Source organism: Tachysurus fulvidraco, chromosome 9, assembly GCF_022655615.1.
Source record: "Tachysurus fulvidraco isolate hzauxx_2018 chromosome 9, HZAU_PFXX_2.0, whole genome shotgun sequence".
In the NCBI taxonomy this organism is placed as follows: domain Eukaryota; kingdom Metazoa; phylum Chordata; class Actinopteri; order Siluriformes; family Bagridae; genus Tachysurus; species Tachysurus fulvidraco.
Window position 1 is genome coordinate 3223603 of NC_062526.1, and position 23842 is coordinate 3247444.

At 40.0% G+C, this 23842-nt stretch overlaps 1 pseudogene; it reads right to left on the reverse strand.

Annotated features, from left to right (window-relative positions):
* Window positions 1-18583: 18583 nt before the first annotated feature.
* Window positions 18584-23549, reverse strand: LOC125145521 (annotated as a pseudogene).
* Between the last annotated feature and the right edge of the window lie 293 nt (window positions 23550-23842).

The window sequence follows — 23842 nt, forward strand, 5'->3', positions numbered from 1 at the left end:
CAACAAATAAGACACACAAATTTCAGTATATAATAATTAAAGCTTCATCCTGAACTAGGGGAAATATCGGACAGTGTTGACTGCACTGGGAAGAGACGGAATGACCGAGCCTCTCCTGGGAGAACGAGGATGCTGGAGGTTGAACGTGTCAGTGCGACATCCTGCAGGTGAAATGAAGTATGAGCAGAACTTTATAAATGAACATATCCAGCAAATGATATGAGACGATCGATAATAATGAGTGATGAAAACTGACACATAAATAATCGACTGAATATTTCCGAGAAAATATTGCCGATGATAAATTTATCCAAAAAAAAACAAAAAAACCAATGTACTTTTCTTCAAATCAGAAAATAACACACCTAGCGCATGTTAATCACATGGAAAAACATATTAATTAAGGTAACAGCTTCATTATACTGTAACATCATTAATAACAGTTTCTTCCCTCTATTTTTCTAATCGTGTGCTTGTTTTTCTAGTTTATCACAAAATCAAACTCAAATCCCAGGAGTCAAATTATGCTCCTGAATCATGCTGCTGAATTTCTTTCAATCTAAATGCAAATTTGAAAATTATATATATATATATATATATATATATATATATATATATATATATATATATATATATATATATATATATAATTTGCTCAAGAGTATAAAACAAAGAACGAGCTCCACGTCCGTTATTTTGATGCATGCTTGTGTGTTGTCGCAAATTATTTTCCAGCCTCCGGAATGAATCATCGTTCTTTCTCCTCGAACGGATGCGTGTCAATACCTCCGACATCAAAAGAATCAATTTTCAGCTTCCGAAGAACTTTGCTTCCTATACGCGGTTCTCTATACTGCAGACGTCAGATATTGTGGTTGGAAAGTTTTCTTCTGGAGAAAAATAATGTCATATCCTACAATCTCATCACATTCTATTCCTGTATTGCCTGAATATTTTAAGGTTTTAATAATTCTTCTTCTCCAGGATTGTATTGGATTCTGGAAAATGAAGACAACATTGTTATATCATGTGAGCAGATGGGTCAGGACAGCTGCCCTTGTCGAAGGTGACCTGATCGATACGTTGTGTTATATACACACGAAAAAAAAAAAATCTACTGGGGCAGTTCTACAGGAGTTTCTACATATTACACTAAACAGTGAAATGCTTAAATAGCTTAAACATTAATAATACATAGATTAGTGAAGGTGTATTTTATTGATTGAGCCAAAGCAATGTAATATCTTTCCTGTTGCACGGAGCACACAAAGCCTTTGTGGTATTTATTTGATTATGTTCTATACTTTGAGGAGCTCATCGACACGTTAGCTTAGCACGTTCGCCTCACACCTCCAGGGTTGTGGGTTCGATTCCCGCCTCCGCCTTGTGTGTGAGGAGTTTGCATGTTCTCCTCGTACCTCGGGGGTTTCCTCCGGGTACTCCGGTTTCCTCCCCCGGTCCAAAGACATGCATGGTAGGTTAATTGGCATCTCTGGAAAATTGTCCGTAGTGTGTGAGTGAATGAGAGTGTGTGTGTGCCCTGTGATGGGTTGGCACTCCGTCCAGGGTGTATCCTGCCTCGATGCCCGATGACGCCTGAGATAGACACAGGCTCCCCGTGACCCGAGAAGTTTGGATAAGCGGTAGAAAATGAATGAATGAATGAATGAAGGATTTATTTGAGATTCCTTCTTGTCAGCTTGAGCCAGTCTGGTCATTTTCCTTTCAATAAGACTTTTGTAACTCTGTATAAACTCTAGAGACTGTTGTGGGTGAAAATCACCAACTTCTGAAAAAGCAACAGCTTCTAAAATACTCATACCAGCCCATCTGGTATCAACAATCACGCCACCGTCGAACTCAACGAGATTAACCGAAGCTCTTGACCTGTATCTTCATGATTTTATGCTCTGCACTGCTGCCACATGATTGTCTGATTATATAACTGCATGAACAAGCAGGTGTGCAGATGTTCCAGAAAATGCAGACAGTAAGCATCTTTAAACAGCCGTGCCTAGCATACCAATACCTAATGGCAGCTGAGGCCAATTCATCGACTGATGAATCGCACCCAGCAGGTCCTGAGCTTCCCACGGGTACATTTTTTGGGCCATTTTAAGCTCATCCTGATTGATCCGTCTGCTCGGTTAGGTGTTTGTCTTCTCCTTTTCCGTCTGATGGAGGAAATTAAAGTCAGCATGAATGAGTTTTGTGGTGTAGGTAAGAGTTCCACTTTTCAGTTTTTTCTCGGGAAGGTTACAGATAACTCCCTGAAAAAAAAGACATACGCCAACCGTTTATGAATTTTCTGTAGGCGAGTTCTGAAGTAGTTAATAGTGATCATCTTAGCTCCAGGTTTTGTGAGTTAGAAGGTTGGAAAATGATGTCGTTTGCCAGAAGCTGACACCACCGATGAATTAGGTTTTACCGGCGGCGATAAAAACGACAGGAGTTTTCAGCGTGAAAAAGCACCGTCATTCCGTCTGCCTCAAAGCGTGCCGTCGACGACGATGATCGTTTGAACCGTAAAGCCATCTGTTTTCATTTTGTCTGTTCTTGTGTGTTTTTTTTTTGTCTGTGTGTTTTTAAAATCGGTTTGAATCGAGGCGGATCAATCGTCTCCTTTCGGGGATGTTTCTAGACTGATAATTCACCTGCTTTGCAAAGTCATTTGATATTTTGAGCTTGATCTCTAATCCCTAACAGCTTTTCTGTATCCTTAAGCTAGTTTTTTCTCTTTCACCCCACTTTCTCTCACTACTTCTCACTTTAAATAACTCATACAATCCAGCAGAGTTTCTTTCTGTTTAGAGGAGGTCCAAAGGGTTATCGGCGGTCTGAGCCCGGGAATATTTCCTATTTTATTCCTGTGAATTGGCTAGCCATTGGAGATCATTTTCTAGCTAATGTTGTGTTTCTTGGAGCTGATAGCTGCAAATTGCTCTGAGTCAGGGGTTGTTATCGCCTTCTCTATTCTCTTGCGGGACAAAAAGCGGATGTGTTTAGACCACCAGGGAGAAGACGACTAACTTCAGGGAGGTTGGAATTGAGTTGTGGCCATTTTCGCTGTGTCTGCTATTTATTGGTTTATCTGTTTCTGTCCTGTTGAGACACTCTCTTTAGGGACAACCGTAAAGAGAAAGGCACTGAAATTGAGATTTTTGGAAAAAGGACACTCTTTTCTGGTGTTAATACACGCATACATTTTTTTACTTCATATTTTATGAAAAAAAATATAAATCTGTATTTTTAATTACAGCAAATGAAATTCATGTATACGAAGTACTCATTATACAGAGTAAATGTATTCTATATACTCTAGAAAAATGGGGGGCACGGTGGCTTAGTGGTTAGCACGTTCGCCTCACACATCCAGGGTTCCTCCCCCGGTCCAAAGACATGCATGGTAGGTTGATTGGCATCTCTGGAAAATTGGCCGTAGTGTGTGAGTGTGTGAGTGAATGAGAGTGTGTGTGTGCCCTGTGATGGGTTGGCACTCCGTCCAGGGTGTATCCTGCCTCGATGCCCGATGACGCCTGAGATAGACACAGGCTCCCCGTGACCCGAAGTAGTTCGGATAAGCGGTAGAAAATGAATGAATGAATGAATGAATCTCTGTTATGTTCATATATGATTAAAATAACACGTGATACGAACTTGTCGCTAATTATGCGAAATAAAGCTGATAAACATACAAGTGAATATCCTACATATACACAAGTAAATAACCTATTCTCCTATTTTATTACCTCCACTTTCAGTGTTCATTTTCTGTATTTACACTAAATGACTCCAAGATCCCATGGATTCCAGTAAAAATGCTAATCAAACAAAAAGTGCTATCTGTCTTCTACCTTCCTGCTGTCATGGGAGGTCTTTGGCACGAGCAGCTTTCTTGTGTGTTTTATTTAACTACAACTTCCTGCTTCTCTCTCTCTGCCTTACTGATGGATTCGGTTTGATTGACAGGCGATGGCGGTAAAGGGTCGACACGCTCGGGCAGGACATACAGAGAGAGGGGAGGCTTCAAACGGCATCACAGTCCTGTGACAGGCCTTCTGTTTAATGTAGGAGTTAATGTATGCTAGACATGGTCTAAATACTGTACGTGACCTGCATGCTACTTGTAAATCTGTCAGAGAGAGAAAGAGAGAGAGAGAGAGAGAGAGAGAGAGAGAGAGAGAGAGAAAGAAAGATAGCGATATAGTGTGTGAGAGACACCCACCCACACACAGCAAGTCGCAGTAGAGCGAGGGCAAAGACTAAGTGCTGCTTCAGGCAGAAGACTATTAAGATGATTTGGGAATGAATTACTATATTACCACGGTTTGTTTGTTTACTTCCAGGATCAGAAGGTTGTGGTGTCTAATGAAGACTAAATCAAAAAAACAATAAACCTGCGATTTGCAGCTGGAACTACTGTCCGAACTGCTGTTCTAGAAAATGAATCAACGCCTTCTGACCAATTCGATTTGAGAATTGGCACAACTATTATATAATAAGTCATTCAGCCTGTCTTGAACATTAAAGGCATTTAAAACCCAAATGACTTTCATGACTCAGGTATCATTGCTTCATGTGCAAGGATAAAGAAAAACCTAAAACCTAAAAATAAATGGAAGCAGCTGGAGTTATGGCCCTCATCAGCACTTGAAATGGATTGTCATGAAGTGTGTATGTGTGTGTATGGAAAAAACATAAACACTTCAACACTAAAAGCATCTGGGAATTTAAGATGGTCACGTTTAATTCACAGCAGGAGTCTGATCCTAATTGGTTGTCACTTTGAAGACGGGTCGGTGTAATTGTTTGGTTTGTAGCGTGAGGGTAAAGCCAGAACGGCAAAAGCTACAAGAGTCGACATAAGGACACTGAGGTCATGTGTGGATAATGTAATTTCATGGACGATTGGTATTCCAAGCAGCTTTATTTATTCTTAGTGGTGTGCCATGCTTCCCAGGAGGCCAAACTCATCCCTCTGTCCATTCAACCAATTCATTTGAAAGAGTGATTTGTTATACTTTTCTTCTCAGGTCCAAGAATACAGATTCTGTGTGCTGGTACTTTCCCCTCTGGTAATTTAATTTCACTTAGCTGAGCTAACATTTGACACAAAAGAAAGGACAGGAGAACTTTCTTTTATGTTATCGTAATTTGGCTCACCTGATTATAACTCAGCCAGATTTCTGTAAGGCTGGTTTAAGAAGAATTCTATTTCAAAGGTGCAAGACTAGCGCTGTACCTGACCCCTACCCTTGATCTTGCGAGTGGTCTGGCCACAAGATCATTAAAAGCTCCAGATCACTATTTCAAGGACAGCCCTGTCGATTTGCACAAGTAACCTGGTCACTAGAGTTTGGCGGAAGACACTCTGGCCAGGTCCCCAATCTACATCCCTACTGTATCTTTATCCTGGGGGGGATGTGGTAGCTCGGTGGTTAAGGTGTTCGCCTACTGATCGGAAGGTTATTGGTTCGAATCCCAGTCCATCAAGTTGCCACTGCAGGGCCCCTGAGTGAGCAAGGCCCTTAACCCTCAATTGCTCAGGTTTATAAACTGAAATAAAAAAAAAATGTAAGTCACTCTGGATAAGAGTGTCTGCTAAATGCTGTAAATATCCTTACCTTTGGTCACAAGGTATGAAAAACTAAGATCTTAGGTACAGATAATGGAAATATATGTTACCCTGCATCATGGCTGGGATGATTCCTGATGAGGTTACCATCAAACCCATTAAGATCCTGTATTACAGCTACTGTTCCTTTCAATTGAGAGAAGTCAGATGAGGTGTTTTGGGCAACTTATAGAGATCCCCCTGGTCAGGTCCTGTAAGAGCTCAATCGTGTACGAGCCATCGGAAACCCCGAGGCAGCTACAGAGATTAACTTGCACCTGGCTTAATCACAATGAGAGTTCCTGCAGCATCTTCTGTATTTTTCTCTCTAAAGGAAGGTTTGAAGATTCTTAGTAGGAAGCTACTAACATAGAGTTTCACAAAAACTTCCCCATCAAACTCCTTAAAAAATTTAAAACATCCAATGAATACTTGAAGAACATCTTTTTTTTAATACAGAGCAAACTTTTGCCGTGCAAAAGTTTGGCAGTGGTAAAGCAACAGCCAATGTCAAGGTTCTAAACTCATGACAGGAAATGTGTGAGTTTAAACCCAATGAATGCTAAAAAGCCAGTAATGCAGGACCCAAACCTTGACTTGGGGACATTCCCCTAGGAGGAGTGGGAACATGTTGCAGGTGATAGCGAAACCCTTGGCTGAACTTCACATCCTTCAGCCTTTGTGACCTCCACCATGATAAGCATAGGGGAAATGATAAATAAATGCCTTTTGAAGATGAGCTTTTATTTAATTAAAACAAATCTTAATGAGGGGGCATGGTGGCTTAGTGTGTTAGCACGTTTGCCTCACACCTCCAGGGTTTGGGGTTCGATTCCCACCTCCGCCTTGTGTGTGTGGAGTTTGCATGTTCTCCCCGTGCCTCGGGGGTTTCCTCCGGGTACTCCGGTTTCCTCCCCCGGACCAAAGACATGCATGGTAGGTTGATTGGCATCTCTGGAAAATTGTCCATAGCGTGTGTGTGTGTGAATGAGAGTGTGTGTGTGTGCCCTGTGATGGGTTGGCACTCCGTCCAGGGTGTATCCTGCCTCGATGCCCGATGATGCCTGAGATAGGCACAGGCTCCCCGTGACCCGAGAAGTTCGGGTAAGCGGTAGAAAATGAATGAATGAATGAATGAATGAATGAATGCATGAATCTTAATGAACCCTAATTTACTTAGCAGAATTTAATATTTAATATACTTTAATATCCAGGTGGACTCTCGCATGCGTTATCACTGCTTATCACCAGGAAACGCAGTCTGACTTCATGGTATGCTGATGTGAGATTTGGTCTGTGGTTTTACTAGAGCTGTGCTGAAGTGCTTGAGGTAAAGCCTTTCCATATTCCCTATTAGTTTTATATTAATAGTAAAGAGAAGCTTTCAGATTAATATGTGAAGATACAGTTGACATATCTAATCCTTCCTTTGTCTCCTAGTACTACGGTGATCCTCAAGCATCCTCCACAAACGCTTGTCCCATCCGTACCTCTATAAAAGAGCTGAAAGATTCTGTGCTCCAGGCACCCTCATGGTGTAAGGCCTTAAGGAGGTGTTTGTTTAATCCCACTAAAACCTGGCAATTAAAAAGTGGTTAGTTGACTTTTTGCCATTCTCTTTTGAGGCAAAACTAGGTGCCTGAGGTCAGATTCGTGTCATGAGCCTTGGAGGATTGTGGAAAGCTGACGGGGGGTAGTCTCAATTGAATATTGTACACTTACCAAACCACAACTATCAGAACTACAGTCAAATTCTCATTGGGCCTTTTTACACCCGGTCACTTCATGAGTTTTCTCTGATTCGATAGCTATCTGATTTGTTAAAACTGTTCCATTTACATTAGGCCACATAAACGCGTCTCGGCGAATCGGATATCGATCCGATCTTTCTACTCCCGCCCAAAATGTAAATATATTTTACCTCATTTCCGGGGTAATTGAAATGGAACACGCTTTAGTGTATATACTTAGATATACTTTTGTTTTTATATGTTTTACAAAGCTTTTGTTGGACGCTTTCATCGCTCCAAAGAGCAATAAGTGCCTGCGTGTCATCCATATTCTTTGTTTCTGGCGCGATGCACGACTCGTGCGTTATTCGCGAGTGACGTAATTCCGTTTGGGAGGAGTATAGCGCTGACGTATGTGGCTTGAACAACCACATGCATTTACACCTGTCCAGTTTCATCTGAAACGCGTCCCAAACCACCTCCTGAAGGGGTTTGAACGATCGGATTTATATCCGTCTTGAAAACGTTTCGAAGGGCATTTAGACCTGGTCTTTTTACCGTCGGATAGCTATCGGATCACAGAAAACGCAGGAAGTGACCAGGTGTAAAAACCCCCATTGATATTTAGCTACATGTGCACATTTTGATAGAAGCAATTAATAGATGAGTTCTAGCATGTTTGGAGATGGCTATTCATAAAGCATTGCATTTCAAGCATAGCCAGCTCCCCATATTATTCTCATTTAGGAGAAACTCTTGTCGCTTTGCTATTGGGAAAATAATCAATGATGGAGAAGGAAACTGAGCTGGAAGGTTTCATATTTTCTCTCAACAGTACTTCCCAAAGTGTATTCTTCAATAGCATATAAATCTCTCAATGGTAACAGTTGTATATTAAATGTCGTGTAACGAACAGCAAGTAAGAGACTTCCTGTCGTTTATGTTATACTACAGTAGCTATTGTGAGTTTTCCCACCAGTCAAACTCAAAGCACAAACTCCTCTGTCCTGAAGACATGAAGATAAGTCTACCTCTGACTGCTACATAGCACTTGCATGCAGTCCAATAAAAAGATGAGCAGTATGAATTTTTAAAATCTGAAACATTGAAGGTTTTTTTTTTTAGTTTGTACCTCTGGGGTAAAACCATAAACTGGAGTGTTTTTTTTTTTTTTAACCAGAATCTCTTTAGTAAGCTATTCTAAACTAATCTAAAAATAGAGCCCTCGCAATTGTACAAATATTATCGAGTAATTTCCTTTTCCTAAGCTATCGTCTGTAATTAGTTCTCTGGAATGTCAGTCAATTGACTTCTTCATTGAAAAGGAGTTTTTTGGCCACACAAAGTGATCAAATTAACCAGACTATGGAGTGGAAGGTTTCCTCATCAACCCTCGCCTGGAGGCTCTCCTGTCTTACAGATTTAAGTCTTTTTGTTGGCTTTAACACACCTGATTTAACTAATCGACCAAATAAAAGCCCTGAAATTGGTGTCTTAGGGCATTGAAAACACACACATATGCAGGATTGTGTTCTCCAGGATCAAGGTATGAAACCTCTGCTCTTTCCATGTTTAAGAAATGGACATGGGAAATCAACAGCTGAAGGTTGTGGTTTTACTCCCATTACTGCAGGGTTGCAAGTACAAACCCCGTGACTGACAGAATCCACTGCCAGGCTTTTGATCATGACACAAACCCTCAACTACACAGTTGTATTCTGAGCCCCATGTTTGGGTCAGTTTGGACAAAAGTGCCTCCCAGATGAGTAAAAAAAAAAAAAAAAGGAAAAATCCTAATGAGTCTAATGTATATAAATCTCTTCTAGTGAAATATAGATTTTACCCCCATCGGGTAACAAGATTTCTTCAAATCCACTCATAAAAATACGGAAAATCTCACCATGTAACCAATTACACGTTAATTGGATTCCAAATCCCAAGTGATGGCTGGCAGCGTACGGTTTGTCTAAATAGAATTTCTCAATCTACTCTTTGGGGACTGTGGACTGGTCCTTCTTTTTCTTCTACTCAATTTCCATACACAACTGTGCCAGATAATTAATTGCTTTAAATGGCCAGTTGGCTCAGATGTGCCCAGTTTTGTGCAAATTCCCAAGGGTCCCTAAGGACTAGCTTAGGAACCTGTGATTTCACTACTGCATGTCAACAAACTACAACTGCTGTGGCTCGGGAAATACTGACGATGTGTTACCAATGTGTGAACAATGTGTTTCATCATGAGCATATACTCCAGACTGTAGAACTGTAATGGTCCATTAAATGTGTGTAATTAGGCTTTGAGCATGTACAGTCCCAATTAATCCTGAAATCACAAAGACAATACTGCAGGGCACATTTGATTTGGCACAGTTATGAGCTTGATGTTATCCCAGTGTCCTGAATGGTGTAACCTAGGCACAGAAATAGACATGAGATAAAGGAGCAAAAGGAGGAAGCAGCTAAAAGGACTACATGATTAATTCCTGGGAGGGATGGGACAGAAGAAAGAAGGAAGATGAAGAAGGTGGGAGAGTCAAAATGAGCAAGGGAAGCTTGTACCACATAGTATAACTAATGTGACCCATAATTTTACGTTACTTACAAGATAACGATTTTAATATATATATTTTTTTGGCTGTTTTGCACAAACTGTCCAACATATCAGCCGTTTTTGCAAGTATTCTACAATATCTCAGCCATTTTGCACATACTGTACAATATTTTCAGCTGTTTTTAGCACAATTCTATATATAATCCAAAGGACCTGCTGCTAAGAAACTGTGTTCATTCAAATGTTACTGCACGAAATATTGTGTGAACATTCAGTATTCACATACAGTATATACACCGGTCGGTCGGCGTTGTTTCTGTTACTGTTTATTGTCTTTTGTGTATTGTATTTTTTGTACTTTTTGTATTGTCTTGCAACTTTTTTGTCTGCACTGTCTTGTCTGTCTTGTTTGTCTTGTCCTGCACTGTTTGCACCAGGTTGCACAGTTGCACTTTATGTGGCTAAGACTACTTACATGTCCTTAGCCCTGTCTTTGTTTTATGTAGCACCCTGATCCTGGAGAAACGTTGTCTCATTTCACTGTGTACTGCAACAACTATATATGGTTGAAATGACAATAAAAGGTTCATGACTTGACTTGATTTGACTTGAGTTCTTGACTTGACTTGACTTGATGGGCTCTGAAGTAAGTAGTAGATTAGCAGTTATGTCTGTCAGTGACCATCATCATTATGCAAGGCCCTTACAACTTTCTCCTAAAGAGAGATCTCTGTGTGGGATGCACTTATTTCCAGGGATTTCAGAACAGCGTAACAGATATTGCGTCATCGGGTAGGCGTGGCCTATTTGATAACCTAACCCTAACCCTAACCATATCCGTTGTTTTTGGTTGTTTATTTGTTTTCTAAAATAAATCTACCTGTATCACTGTTTTGTCCTTTGTAGTATGCTGTTTTTTTTTTTTTGAAAGAGGGCATTTTTCCAAGACCTCCGGAAACATCTTGGTTGGAACCCCTGGAATTTAGTGAATGCCATCTCTGTATAGTGACATTTCTTTAGTTGTTAGTGAACTGAAGATCGTCACATTACAAGTTCCGGCGCTCGATGTTTTTTCCATAACAAAATAGCTGGGCACAGTCAATACACACCCACGTGGCGGCAGGCTCTCTCACAACCTTCTATAGCAACCAAACAATATGGCTAATGAAGCTAAATCTCTGTCAGAATAAATGTCAACACAATTTACATTTCCGTGACCGAAAACATTTACTACTCATGAGCATATTAGGGGTAACATGGTATTATTTTTTTTTTACACAGTTAAACTTAAATTATACGGACCTTGATTTTGCTACTGTATCTTAACAGAAGGGAGAACATTAAAACGAGAGAACATTAAAATGTGTCTTACCATGATTAGTATCAACCAGTCTTTGTTAGTAGCATGGCACTGCGTTGCATGTGCGTTGGCTGTGTCGCACTCGTTAAAAGTGTTTATTTACTACAAATTATAACCCAAAACTACAAAACACAATGAACTCGATTTATTCCAAAATAAATTCAACAATACAAAAAAACAAATATTCCCAAAAATTAAAGCAAAGGTTTTGACAATGTTCATTAATACTAAAACAACAAACTTGACTTGTCTACTGCACGCTGGGAACACACAATCAAGGGAAACATCTGTACTATCTTTCTCTAGATCCACCCATCTTGCAATTTTTTTTGCAATGGCCACCAATTGTTACAACTGACTTGGCTTTGGCACGGATCGGGGACGTCTACTAGATGGTACACTCTGGTAAAACTCTATAAATGATATCCCACAGGACGCAGACTCTGGGGAAGATCCAGCACCCACTGAAGAGCCTGGATCTCTCAGTTGGCTTGGGGATCCCACAGGAAATGCTGGAAAATATGGCCAGGTATAGAAAAATCTGAACTAAAATTGTCAGACTGTGGCTACAGTGACCCACACTGATTGATAGGGGAAAGATCATATGCCACCACCACATCAATTTAATAAGCATGGCCATTTTTTCTCTCTTGGCTCCCAGTCAAAGGATCTCTAAGGCATTGTCAGAATTTGAACTTTTGATCATCAAAAATTTTAATGATTCCATTTCTGTCACTCATGAAATGTCATTTCATTCACAATGGCTAATGTGCAGCAATGTAGAATAGAAGCCTTTATTTTGTCACGTATACTTTGCAGCACAGTGAAATTCATTCGTCACAATCCCGATTTGGGATCGGAGCGTACGCTCAGCCGTGATACAGAGCCCCTAAAGGAGATAGGGTTAAGGGCCATGCTCAAGGGCCCAGCAGTAGCAGCTTGGCAGTGCTGGAACCTGAATCCCAGTCCTCAACCACTTGAGCCACCACTGCACTGTTTCCCTTTTTTTTTTAAAAGTTAGCCGTAGTCAAACATTTAGTTGCTTGTAACATTTTTTTTGTAATAATTGCTGCTTAGACAGGAAGTCACCTTTAGGATGTTTTCCTATGTGTACTCAATATATTGTTCATACCCTGAAGCAGCCAGCACCATTTGACAGTCTTTGTTTTGCTCTGTTAAGCTGTTTGTGTGCGCTCAGCCACAACGAACAGGAAAACGATAGAACGGTGATACATCTTAAAGCCTACCATGCCATGTTTACTATTATGTGCTTGTAAAAGCCCCTTGCCAACATTTCCGTCCTGCCCTGTAGGGGCATCTTGTATCATAACAAGCACCATCAATCTTTTATAGCTGTCCGTAATACGTAGGGGACAAAGCTTAGCCAGACGTTCCCAGAGTAGTTAAGCAATTTAGACATGGTGTGAATTCTATTAGAACATGTTTAAACGGAGACTTGTGTTATGACACGAAGGTTATTCATCTCAAAGTGTAAAAGTCATTCTGGAGAAGCTGTAACTCAGACGCTTTCTGCTTTAGGAGATGATTTGCTTAGCTTCACAGGGCGCCGAGGGTAATTGGTTTTTTTGTCCCACATGTTGTGTTTTTTGTTTGTTTTTTTGTCCGTCAAGTCGTGAGATACCCTCTTGTCTTATTTGCGTTTAGCCGGACTGAAAATTGCTTTCACCGCGGCAGCTGAGGCATGTCTGATCCAGAAAGAAAGCAAGTGGCCACACACTCTGCTTTATTTAGAATGTTGACTTTTATCTCACTTTTTATACATTTATTAACATAAGATAATGGATTGGTGCAAAAAATGTCTTTGTGTTGTGTGGATAAAGTATAATTTATTATTATTAGCCACAATCAGTTAACATTGTTTTGGTATAATTACTTAATTATTTACATCACAGATTGCTCATGATTGGCTAATATTTGGCTGCTACATTTAATAAAGAATATTATTTTATAATATACTTAAGAATATTACTTTGTCTTTTTCTTGGATTTTTACCCATGCTTTATCGAGATTTGCCCTTATCGTTGCCATAATTACGGTGGCCAAGAAGTGCAAAACACATTAACAAATCTGAAAACAAATTAACAAATCTGAAAACAAATTAACAAATCCGAAAACAAAACAACAAATCTGAAAACACTTTAACAAATCTGAAAAAAAATTAACAAATCCGAAAACAAATGAACAAATCTGAAAAAAAATTAACAAATTCTAAAACACAACGACAAGTCAGACAACCCGGAAACGGTAGGTATCGTTTGTGAATGGAAACTTACCGATCATCGGACAAGACACCTGTCACTCAAGATATACTGGTATGGAGTCTTAGGTGTAATGTGTAAAGTTCTCCGTTTAAATATAAGAACATAACAGATTTTATCCACAGTAATCCATTCCATCCATCCATTCCAACTTTTCCCTGCGGCAGACTGTTGACCTTCATGTATACCTTGAGTGACAGGTGTCTTGTCTGATGATCGGTACGTGTTCCAATCACAAACTATACCAACCTCTTCCCGGGTTGTCTGAATCGTCGTTGTGTTTTCGGATTTGTTCATGTGTTTCGTGCAATGACTCGGACAACCCGGAAAAGGTAGGTATTAGTTTGTGAAAGGAAACTTAACGATCATTGTACAGGAGACCTGTCATTCAAGATATACAGGTGAATGACAGGTGTCTCGTCCGATGATCGGTAAGTTTCCATTCGCAAACTAAACCTACTGTTTCCGGATTACTTAGACTAATGGTTTAATGTGCATTGTGAATTATAAGATGATATAAGTCTCTTTTTTCCGCTAATAGATTCACGATTCATTTTAAGAAAGAAAAGGTGACCCAAAAATAATAATTAAATAATAATAATAATAATATCCGATATTTAGTGCTTGGACACTTAACGAAGGATGTGAATTTATATAAGATTAACTATAGTCTACAGTGCAAGGACTTTTTTTAAGTACAAGTGACAAAAATAGAGCAAGATAACATGCTTTAAGCACGGGCGGTTCTAGAGGCGGGGCCACAGGGTCCCAGGCCCCTGCTGAAATCTGATTGGTCCCTGATTGGCTCCCGTTCCCTCAGTCGTCGATGAGAAGAGCAACCGGAGAATTTTTCAAAACGATCACAGATGCAATTCCACCCCCAAACAATTGGTGGCACTCGAGCGTTGCTGCCAATGACTGCCGAAATGTATTTGCACCGTATTGAATAAAATATTCTGTGTGCTTGAATGTACCCTGTACTTGGCCCCTGAATGTAACATGTGGCCCCTTGATGGCCCCTGTTACAGAAAAATCCTAGAACCACCACTGGCTGTCAGAAAACTAGCTACATAAATGAAGCGTTAGTTGCTTCATTTAAGCGTTAGTTGCTTCATTTATGAGACAAACACAGTCGTCATGATGTAGCATAACATTTAATATAAACAAAGTAAGACTTATCTTTTATCTTTCAAAAACCAAAAATAAATATGTTTCTGTGAACAATGATAAAGACACATTTCCAAACACTATAATAATTATAATAATAATAATAATAATAATAATGATAATAATAATAATAATAATAATAATAATAATAATAATAATAATAATAATAATAGTAATAATAGTAATAATACACCTGTCCAGAAGGACTGAAGCTAATTCACTGTTTAACTTTCCTCCATCTTGGAAAATATTAGAAATGAGCTATGTTGCTACTTCTAAACAGGAAAAATAGAGCTAAAGCAAAAAGGCCCTTGGGGTTGTGTCTATAATATGAACAATTTTAAACCCATCCTCGAAAACCAATTGTTTCAGGTGCTTTTTTCCATTTGTGCATGATTTCTATATGAGATACAGTATGTGACATAGATACTGTATGTACGCCCCCAACAGGTCATAGTGACCGGGGACATGTTAGTTCAGAAAAGACTGACAAGACTTTTGTCCTCCGACTAACTACCCAGTCTGATTTTCCAAGCATCTGAATATGCGACTTTTACATTGTTTAGTCTCGAATGCATGTTGCTTTTATCAGCGCAAGCAGAGATTTTAAATCTGTTCTGTAAATATTTTTTGAAAAACGTCTGTTTAGCTTCCTGCAGACAAAGCAATGAGAAAATAATTAGTAAACGCACGCATTTACTGACAGTAAATTTAAATGTGCATTTAAACAGTTTTTTTTGTTTATTGTTTTTTTTTTTCTAAATTTTTTTGTCAACTATAGGATTAAAGTTTTTTTTTTTATTTTCAACTTGAGATTATTATTTTTTTGTTACGACTACGTCTCTAAAGTTGCAATTGACATTTTAATGATTTATGTGTGTGTTCACGAAGCTCCACCCTATCTATCTATCTATCTATCTATCTATCTATCTATCTATCTATCTATCTATCTATCTATCTATCTATCTATCTATCTATCTATCTATCTAAGATAATTTGATGAAACTGCCACAACCATCTATCTATCTATCTATCTATCTATCTATCTATCTATCTATCTATCTATCTATCTATCTATCTATCTATCTATCTATCTATCCAAATTTTATAGAAGCTCAAACAACTCTTTTTATCTGAACTCTTAATTTGTAAACTTTCATCCTCAATTTTCACATTCAATATTTCCAACAAAGTCAGATTTTTGTTCAATTTTGCAGAAAGCAATACATCAAATTAGAAATTTTGAAAACTTTTGTCCAAAAAAAAAGCATGCATAAAATGTGCAAGTTTCACGACAACGCAATCTTTTTCCTTTCTTTCTTCCCATAATTTACTTTCAAGAGCATAATCTGGCTGTGTATGTGTATCTATAATTCATTTCTTATGTGTTCCTTAAAAATAAATGATGAAAGAATTCTTCCAGTGATAAATTGATTCTTTCAGATGTTTCTCTTGTTACATAAAGCTAAAAAAAAGAAGGGAAAATGGTGAAAATGGGTTTCAGGAGTATCTTTTTTTCCTCTCCGTACTCTTCTGGGTTTCCCTGCTCTGTCATCTCCGGGTGACACACTGAAAAACCTGCATGTCATGTGTGCGACTCAGCAGGAGGAGAAATAGGACGATTGTTCGAAGTGAATCGAGAGACTCTCACTGTGTGCTACGGTGGAAGAAATAAAAAATGTCTTTCTCATGTATTCATTAAAGAGTGTCGGATCAAAGTCAGCCATAGAAATGAATAAATAAAACTGGTGCTGCATTCTCCTAGCTCTTCCTCTCTCTTCCTCTTTTTTCATTTTCTTGTTTTTCTCATCCTGCCAGGAAAGCGTATCACGTTCCAGACCGGTGCATAGGCTACAAGCATAAGGTCTATTTCTCTCTCTCTCCCTCTCTCCCTCTCTCCCTCTCTCTCTCTCTCTCTCTCTCTCTCTCTCTCTCTCTCTCTCTCTCTGCCCTGAGCAGTGCTCATGCTGTCAGTACTTCCCCAGACTGTGGTTTCTGTTCAGCTGTTCAGCATGCCTGTGTTTTCTCTTTGGGCGTAGTGAAGCCCCTTGCCCTCTTATCATTCGTTTGGCTTCTCACACCAGTTCAAACTCAGTGCTTTCTCTTTCTCTCGCCCTCCCTCCCTCTCTCTCTCTCTCCTGCCCACAGACGACTCTTTAGAGCCCTCTTATGTCAAGAGCGTCTGTCCTCAGCTTGGCGAACTCTTTGTCCTCTGATTAACTACACCATATGATTTTCTAACCATTTGAATATTTTCAGCATCCCTTTGTTTATTTCCACCGCACTTTGCTTTTATCAGCACAACCAAAGATTTTCACTCGATTCTAAAAAGAATTTCTGGGTAACGTACTGTAGATGTGGTGAATCTGAGTAGCTGTAAGGATACAAAATCACGAAAAAAATTTGTAAGAACGTGTTTACTGATGAAACGGTACTTCTTTTACTTGTACAGGATTAAATGTAAAACCTTTCAGATTTTTTGTGATTAAAGCACTATTCGGACGGGACTAGTTCTACGTGGGGACGTGGGGGGTAAAGTAATTATTACCAGAGCTTCTCGGTGATTTTAGTCCCGTCTGAATGTGCCATCTTGGTAATCGTTACGGACGATGTCAGTAAAGATTACGGCGACTTTTACCTTCTGTAAAAAGGTCCGGAAAAAATTACCTCAGGTAATACTAATCCCGTCCGAATAGACCCGCTGTAAATATGTACGGTAAAATTCCGTCATTTCCTGTTTAAAAGTGGAGGCGCCACGTTGTCTGTTTGCGCACGTGATAATGGGAAGCAACGTCATACGCACATGGCGACAAGGAGGTTACTGTGGTGCGTAAAGCGAGTTACCCCTCCCACTTCTGCTAGTTTTACTGAGATATCTTGTCCCGTGCGAATTGGCCGATTAATATTACAGACGTCCTGAGGTAAAATTGCATTACTCCACGTCCCCACGTAAAACTAATCCCGTCCAAATAGTGCTTAAGTCTCTAATAGTGAATAATTTCTGCAGTTGTTCACAAAACTCCAGCCCCAGTATCTACAGTGACCTTAGCACAGAAGCAATGCCCAAAAATCCCTCCTCCTTTAGGGTTCATGAAAAGCAGTACACCAAAGGAGTAGTATGTCTGGATTCTCAGTATTCATAAAACGGTAGGTGAGAAATAGCTTGCACTGGGATTCTGGAACCAATGAACACTGCGCTATCCCATAATGCAACAGGACTGGTGCAGAAGAGTAATGCGTAAGTGCTGTAGCTAGTACTGTAAAGTTGTTCCTTGTGGTTAAACTCTCCTCGTTTAAAAACACCTGAGTACGTTTTTAACTTGTTGATGGTTTAAACAAGAAAAAAACAAATGCCTTTCTTTCTTTCTTTCTTTCTTTCTTTCTTTCTTTCTTTCTTTCTTTCTTTCTTTCTTTCATGGTAATTATGATGCCATAGATCACTTGACACTACCAACATGACTGATTTAGTTTAATATGTCCAGATTGTATATATTCTACACTTATGTACAGATAAGTATAAGATGCAGCAGGTACTGAATCATATTCAGCAGGTGCTGAATTGTATGTAGTAGAAAGGAACTGAATTGTATGTACTTGATAAAATGCAGCAACTACTGAATAAAATTCAACAGGTTCTGAATCTTATGAGGAAGTACTGAGCCGTATCGAGCAGGTTATGAATCATATGCGGTAGGTACTGGATAAAATGCAGCAGCTACTAAATAAAATGCATCAGGTACTGAATCGTATACGGCGGGTACAGAATTGTATGTGGAATATACTGAATCGGAATGTACCGAACTGAATGTGGAAGATACTGGATAAAATGCAGCAACTACTGAATAGTCTGCCAAATGAAAATATAAATCAATAAAATGCAGCAGGTACTGAATCATATGCAGCAGGTACTGAATTGTATACAGCAGGTACTGAATAGAATGCAGCAGGTACTGAACTGAAGGCAGCAAGTACTGAATCGTATGCAGCAAGTACTGAATTGTATGCAGCAGGTACTCAATAAAATGCAGCAGGTACTCAATAAAATGCAGCAGGTACTGAATTGTATACAGCAGGTACTGAATAGAATGCAGCAGGTACTGAACTGAAGGCAACAAGTACTGAATCGTATGCAGAAGGTACTCAATAAAATGTAGCAGGTACTGAATTTTATGCAGTAGGTACTGAATAGAATGCAGCAGGTACTGAATTGTATACAGCAGGTACTGAATAGAATGCAGCAGGTACTGAACTGAAAGCAGCAAGTACTGAATCGTATGCAGAAGGTACTCAATAAAATGCAGCAGGTACTGAATTGTATACAGCAGGTACTGAATAGAATGCAGCAGGTACTGAACTGAAAGCAGCAAGTACTGAATCGTATGCAGAAGGTACTCACTAAAATGCAGCAGGTACTGAATTTTATGCAGTAGGTACGGAATAGAATGCAGCAGGTACTGAAATGTATACAGCAGGTACTGAATTGTATACAGCAGGTACCGAATCGTATGCAGCAGGTACTGAATCGTATGCAGCAGGTACTCAATAAAATGCAGCAGGTACTGAATTGTATACAGCAGGTACCGAATAGAATGCAGCAGGTACTGAACTGAAGGCAGCAAGTACTGAATCATATGCAGCAGGTCTCAATAAAATGCAGCAGGTACTGAATCGTATGCAGCAGGTACTGAATAGAATGCAGCAGGTACTGAATTTTATGCAATAAGTACCCACAATTTTTTTGGTGTTTGTATTCATACTAGTTACTTTCTTGTTGTTTATACATGTAAGAAATAAGATGATGTTTTTTTTGAAAATCACATTTTCTAAGAATATAAGACCTCGCTGCCAAATCGAAATATAATAACTCTGAGTACTGAAACACCGTTCTCTTTTTTCTTCCTCGAACTCTGGTAGAAAAGTAAAGAACATATCAGATTTTGACACACTGCTGCAGCCCTCTGGACCTGCCGGATTTATCCTGAAACTCTACATCTTCACTTGTGATTCACCTTCTGCTGCTGTGAATGGTACCACTCTCTGTAAATACACCATTTATTCCCAATTCCCAAACCAGTTTACACCCCAGACGTCCCCTTGCTGCAGTGAATAATCTTACCTGAATACAACAGATTTGTATCTTTCCATCCACATGTACCTCTAGCTTCTTCCTTAGTGAACTCTATTTACAAGTTTGTTTACTTATTTTATCAGAACTCATTTATACTTGATAAAAACATGATGTTTAAACAAGTTCATGAAAATCCTGTAGTTTCAATCGAATCATTTTAAATGACATCATTTGCATGCACAAAAAGTGTCATTTCGTCTAAAAATGAAACAATAATCCGTTTACCGGTTGACAGTAAATAACGCCGATCACGTGCTATGCAATGTCACTAGCTTTAGCAAAATACAGAGAAATTTGTAAATGTTGACAATTAAATCACACAATGTGGGCAAATTTAAAGAACATTTCTAAGACCATTTGCTATCAATGTGTCGTCGGCCATCTTGAATCGTTTTTCTCATCTAGCGTCAGCACCTGTTAGCCCCGCCCCCTCTTCTACTACTTAAACAACCTGCAAGGGTTTTTTGGTACTTGAAGCACATTTTTTTCTTGTTAGAATATCCAGTTTATACTACAAATATACTACAATGTATAATACAAAATGGAGTAGAATAGCGTATTGTTTTAAGTGGCGATTCGGGACGCACCTTCAGAAACACAACCTCATGCTGGTTTACTAGGTCGAAGACTAAAAGTATGGATAATGGGCCGCTCTGTCTCTACATAGCTGTATACTGTATACGATTGCTTGGATCGGGTGAGGCAAACTCACATGGGAACGCAAAACAAACAAAAGCACATGGATGGACATATTGCCCTCTGGAGGTCTGGTACGGAACTGTACAAGCAGTCCGTGCCAACAACTGAACCTAAAACAGAGGGCTTCTCTTTTAGAGTACATTAGGAAGCCACAATCCCTTGACTATCTGAAGAAAACCTTGACTAAGATATTTTATTAATCAGTTTTTTAACCAGGGGGGCACGGTGGCTTAGTGGTTAGCACGTTCGCCTCACACCTCCAGGGTTGGGGGTTCGATTCCCGCCTCTGCCTTGTGTGTGTGGAGTTTGCATGTTTTCCCCGTGCCTCGGGGGTTTCCTCCGGGTACTCCGGTTTCCTCCCCCAGGCCAAAGACATGCATGGTAGGTTGATTGGCATCTCTGGAAAATTGTCCGGAATGTGTGTGTGTGTATGCCCTGCGATGGGTTATACTACATGTACATGTGTACATGTCTACATGTTTGTGGCAGAATCTTGTCATTACGTCTCAAAAATTTACAGAGGGTAAAATATAGAGAGAACTTTTAAAGCATGCCTTCTGGGTATTGGTATTGACCAACCTTGCAGACAAGTCTAAAGTTTATAGTTTAACCTTTATTACTACTCTCTCTCTCTCTCTCTCTCTCTCTCTCTCTCTCTCTCTCTCTCTCTCACACACACACACTCTCGGGCATTTATCTCTTTCTCCTGGGAAATTCACTTCAAGCTCAGTATATCTCTTTGTGTCAAAATGGCGAGGTTTCCATTTAAAAAATCCCCATAAAATGGCTTAAAACTTCTCAAAAAAAAACATCCCAGCCAGTCAGACGACTTCCACTAGCGTGCCGTTCGAGTTGTTTCTCCATCTGCATATATTAAGAAGTTCATAATCCGAAGTAACTGCAAAGAGAAAGGACTCGCGGGACTTAGTTTATGTTTTGCTATCGACGTATTTTACACAGCCACAAGCAGAGTCAATATAATCTCTCTCTTCAATTCTCCATATCTCACTGTGCAAACTCATTGGGACAACAGGAGTCCTTTCATCTACTGCACCAGGATTTTTCATTTCCCTCCATGTCGAGGAGAAGAAATCACTTCTTCCTGTGTGCTTATGCAATAAATTTTCATTCGGCTGAAGAGAGCAATTTATGAATCTTTAACCACTGAATGTACGTCACTCATCTGCAGGTTTTTCATTCATTCATTCATTTTCTACCGCTTATCCGAACTTCTCGGGTCACGGGGAGCCTGTGCCTATCTCAGGCGTCATCGGGCATCGAGGCAGGATACACCCTGGACGGAGTGCCAACCCATCGCAGGGCACACACACACTCTCATTCACTCACACACTCACACACTACGGCCAATTTTCCAGAGATGCCAATCAACCTACCATGCATGTCTTTGAACCGGGGGAGGAAACCGGAGTACCCGGAGGAAACCCCCGAGGCACGGGGAGAACATGCAAACTCCACACACACAAGGCGGAGGCGGGAATCGAACCCCCAAACCTGTTGTGTGAGGCAAACGTGCTAACCACTAAGCCACCGTGCCCCCCTGCAGGTTTTTATTAAAAAAATAATAATTAACATAACATCATTGTTTTGTACGTATATTAGGTTTACGGCATTTAGCAGACACCCTTAGCCAGAGTGACATACAACTGACGGTTAAGGGCCTTGCTCAGGGGCCCAGCAGTGGCAGATTGGTGGACCTGGGGTTTGAACCCATGACCTTCTGATGACTTAAATACTGAGCTACCACCTCCACATATTACTCTACTTTACTTATGCTACAGACATTTAATATCTTTCCCAGAATTCCCATAAAATATTTACATACTTAACACACATCCGGTCCAGAATGAAAAATTCCATGAAATTAATTGTAAGACTCATAACTTTATTAGACTGCAGCATTTATAAGACAACCTGGAATCATGAAAATGATTATACACTGTATGAAAAAGCTATTATACATTCATAACATTTTTTACGAGGTTCGAATGGGAAGCTTAGGTAGTTTACGACCATGAAAAGAACAAGGCTCCATCTCTGTTAATAAACAGAAGAAGACGAAATAACTCTCTGTGGTTCTTAACCTTTATGTTTCTCTCTTTTTTTTAAATTTGGCTGCAGTTTAGCACAAACCTGTATCTTATTTTATAGACTTGTACATAACGTTAAATTTCCGTCTTGTAAAAAAATACATATTTATTAAGAACAACGATATGGACGGTGAAGCAACAAATAATACATGGCATGAACAGAAGCTTGACAAAGATGCACTGAGACACAGGAACATGAATGGGGTGTTTATCGAGGTGAAACGGGACACGGGTGAGAGTGATCGGACATTGGGACGTACCGGGGGATGATGAGTAATGTAGTCTAGTGCCATTTTGACATACCCATTATCATCATTCCAGGGTTGGGGGTTCGATTCCCTCCTTTGCCTTGTGTGTGTGGAGTTTGCATGTTCTCCCCGTGCCTCGTGGGTTTCCTCCGGGTACTCCGGTTTCCTCCCCCGGTCCAAAGACATGCATGGTAGGTTGATTGGCATCTCTGGAAAATTGTCCGTAGTGTGTGAGTGTGTGAGTGAATGAGAGTGTGTGTGCCCTGCGATGGGTTGGCACTCCGTCCAGAGTGTATCCTGCCTCGAGGCGTCATCGGGCATCGAGGCAGGATACACTCTGGACGGAGTGCCAACCCATCGCAGGGCACACACACTCTCATTCACTCACACACTCACACACTATGGACAATTTTCCAGAGATGCCAATGAATGAGTATTTTTTAAAGCAGTGAACAATAATGCACCTTATGTGTGCAAATGTTTTAATCAAATAGATCATCTGTGATAACAATGCAGTCTGGAACTCGTCGCCTGGTGTGAACTCTGCTGGGGATGAAGTGATCTGCATGGACAACCTGTGGATTGCTGTGGATGTGGCTGCCTGGAAACATGTCGCCTTTGAACCACTCTCAATGTTGTTCTCGGTGTCTTCATCAGCGATCATTCGAAGACTTCAGTAGGAAGGAATTCATGTTGAGTCTGTGGAGACCTGTTGGTTCCTCAGGAGCTCCTGGTTGCTTAATTCCACTGGACGACAAACTGTTGTCGTAAGGACATTCTTTACATTGACATTATTTCCTGTCCAGTGTCACACAAATGAGGATGAGGTTCCCTTCTGAGTCTGGTTCCTCTCAAGGTTTCTTCCTTATATTAGCGCAGGGAGTTTTTCCCTGAACACCGTCACCTCAGGTTTTATCATTAGAGATAGATGTTAGAGATAAATAGTAACTTCGTCAT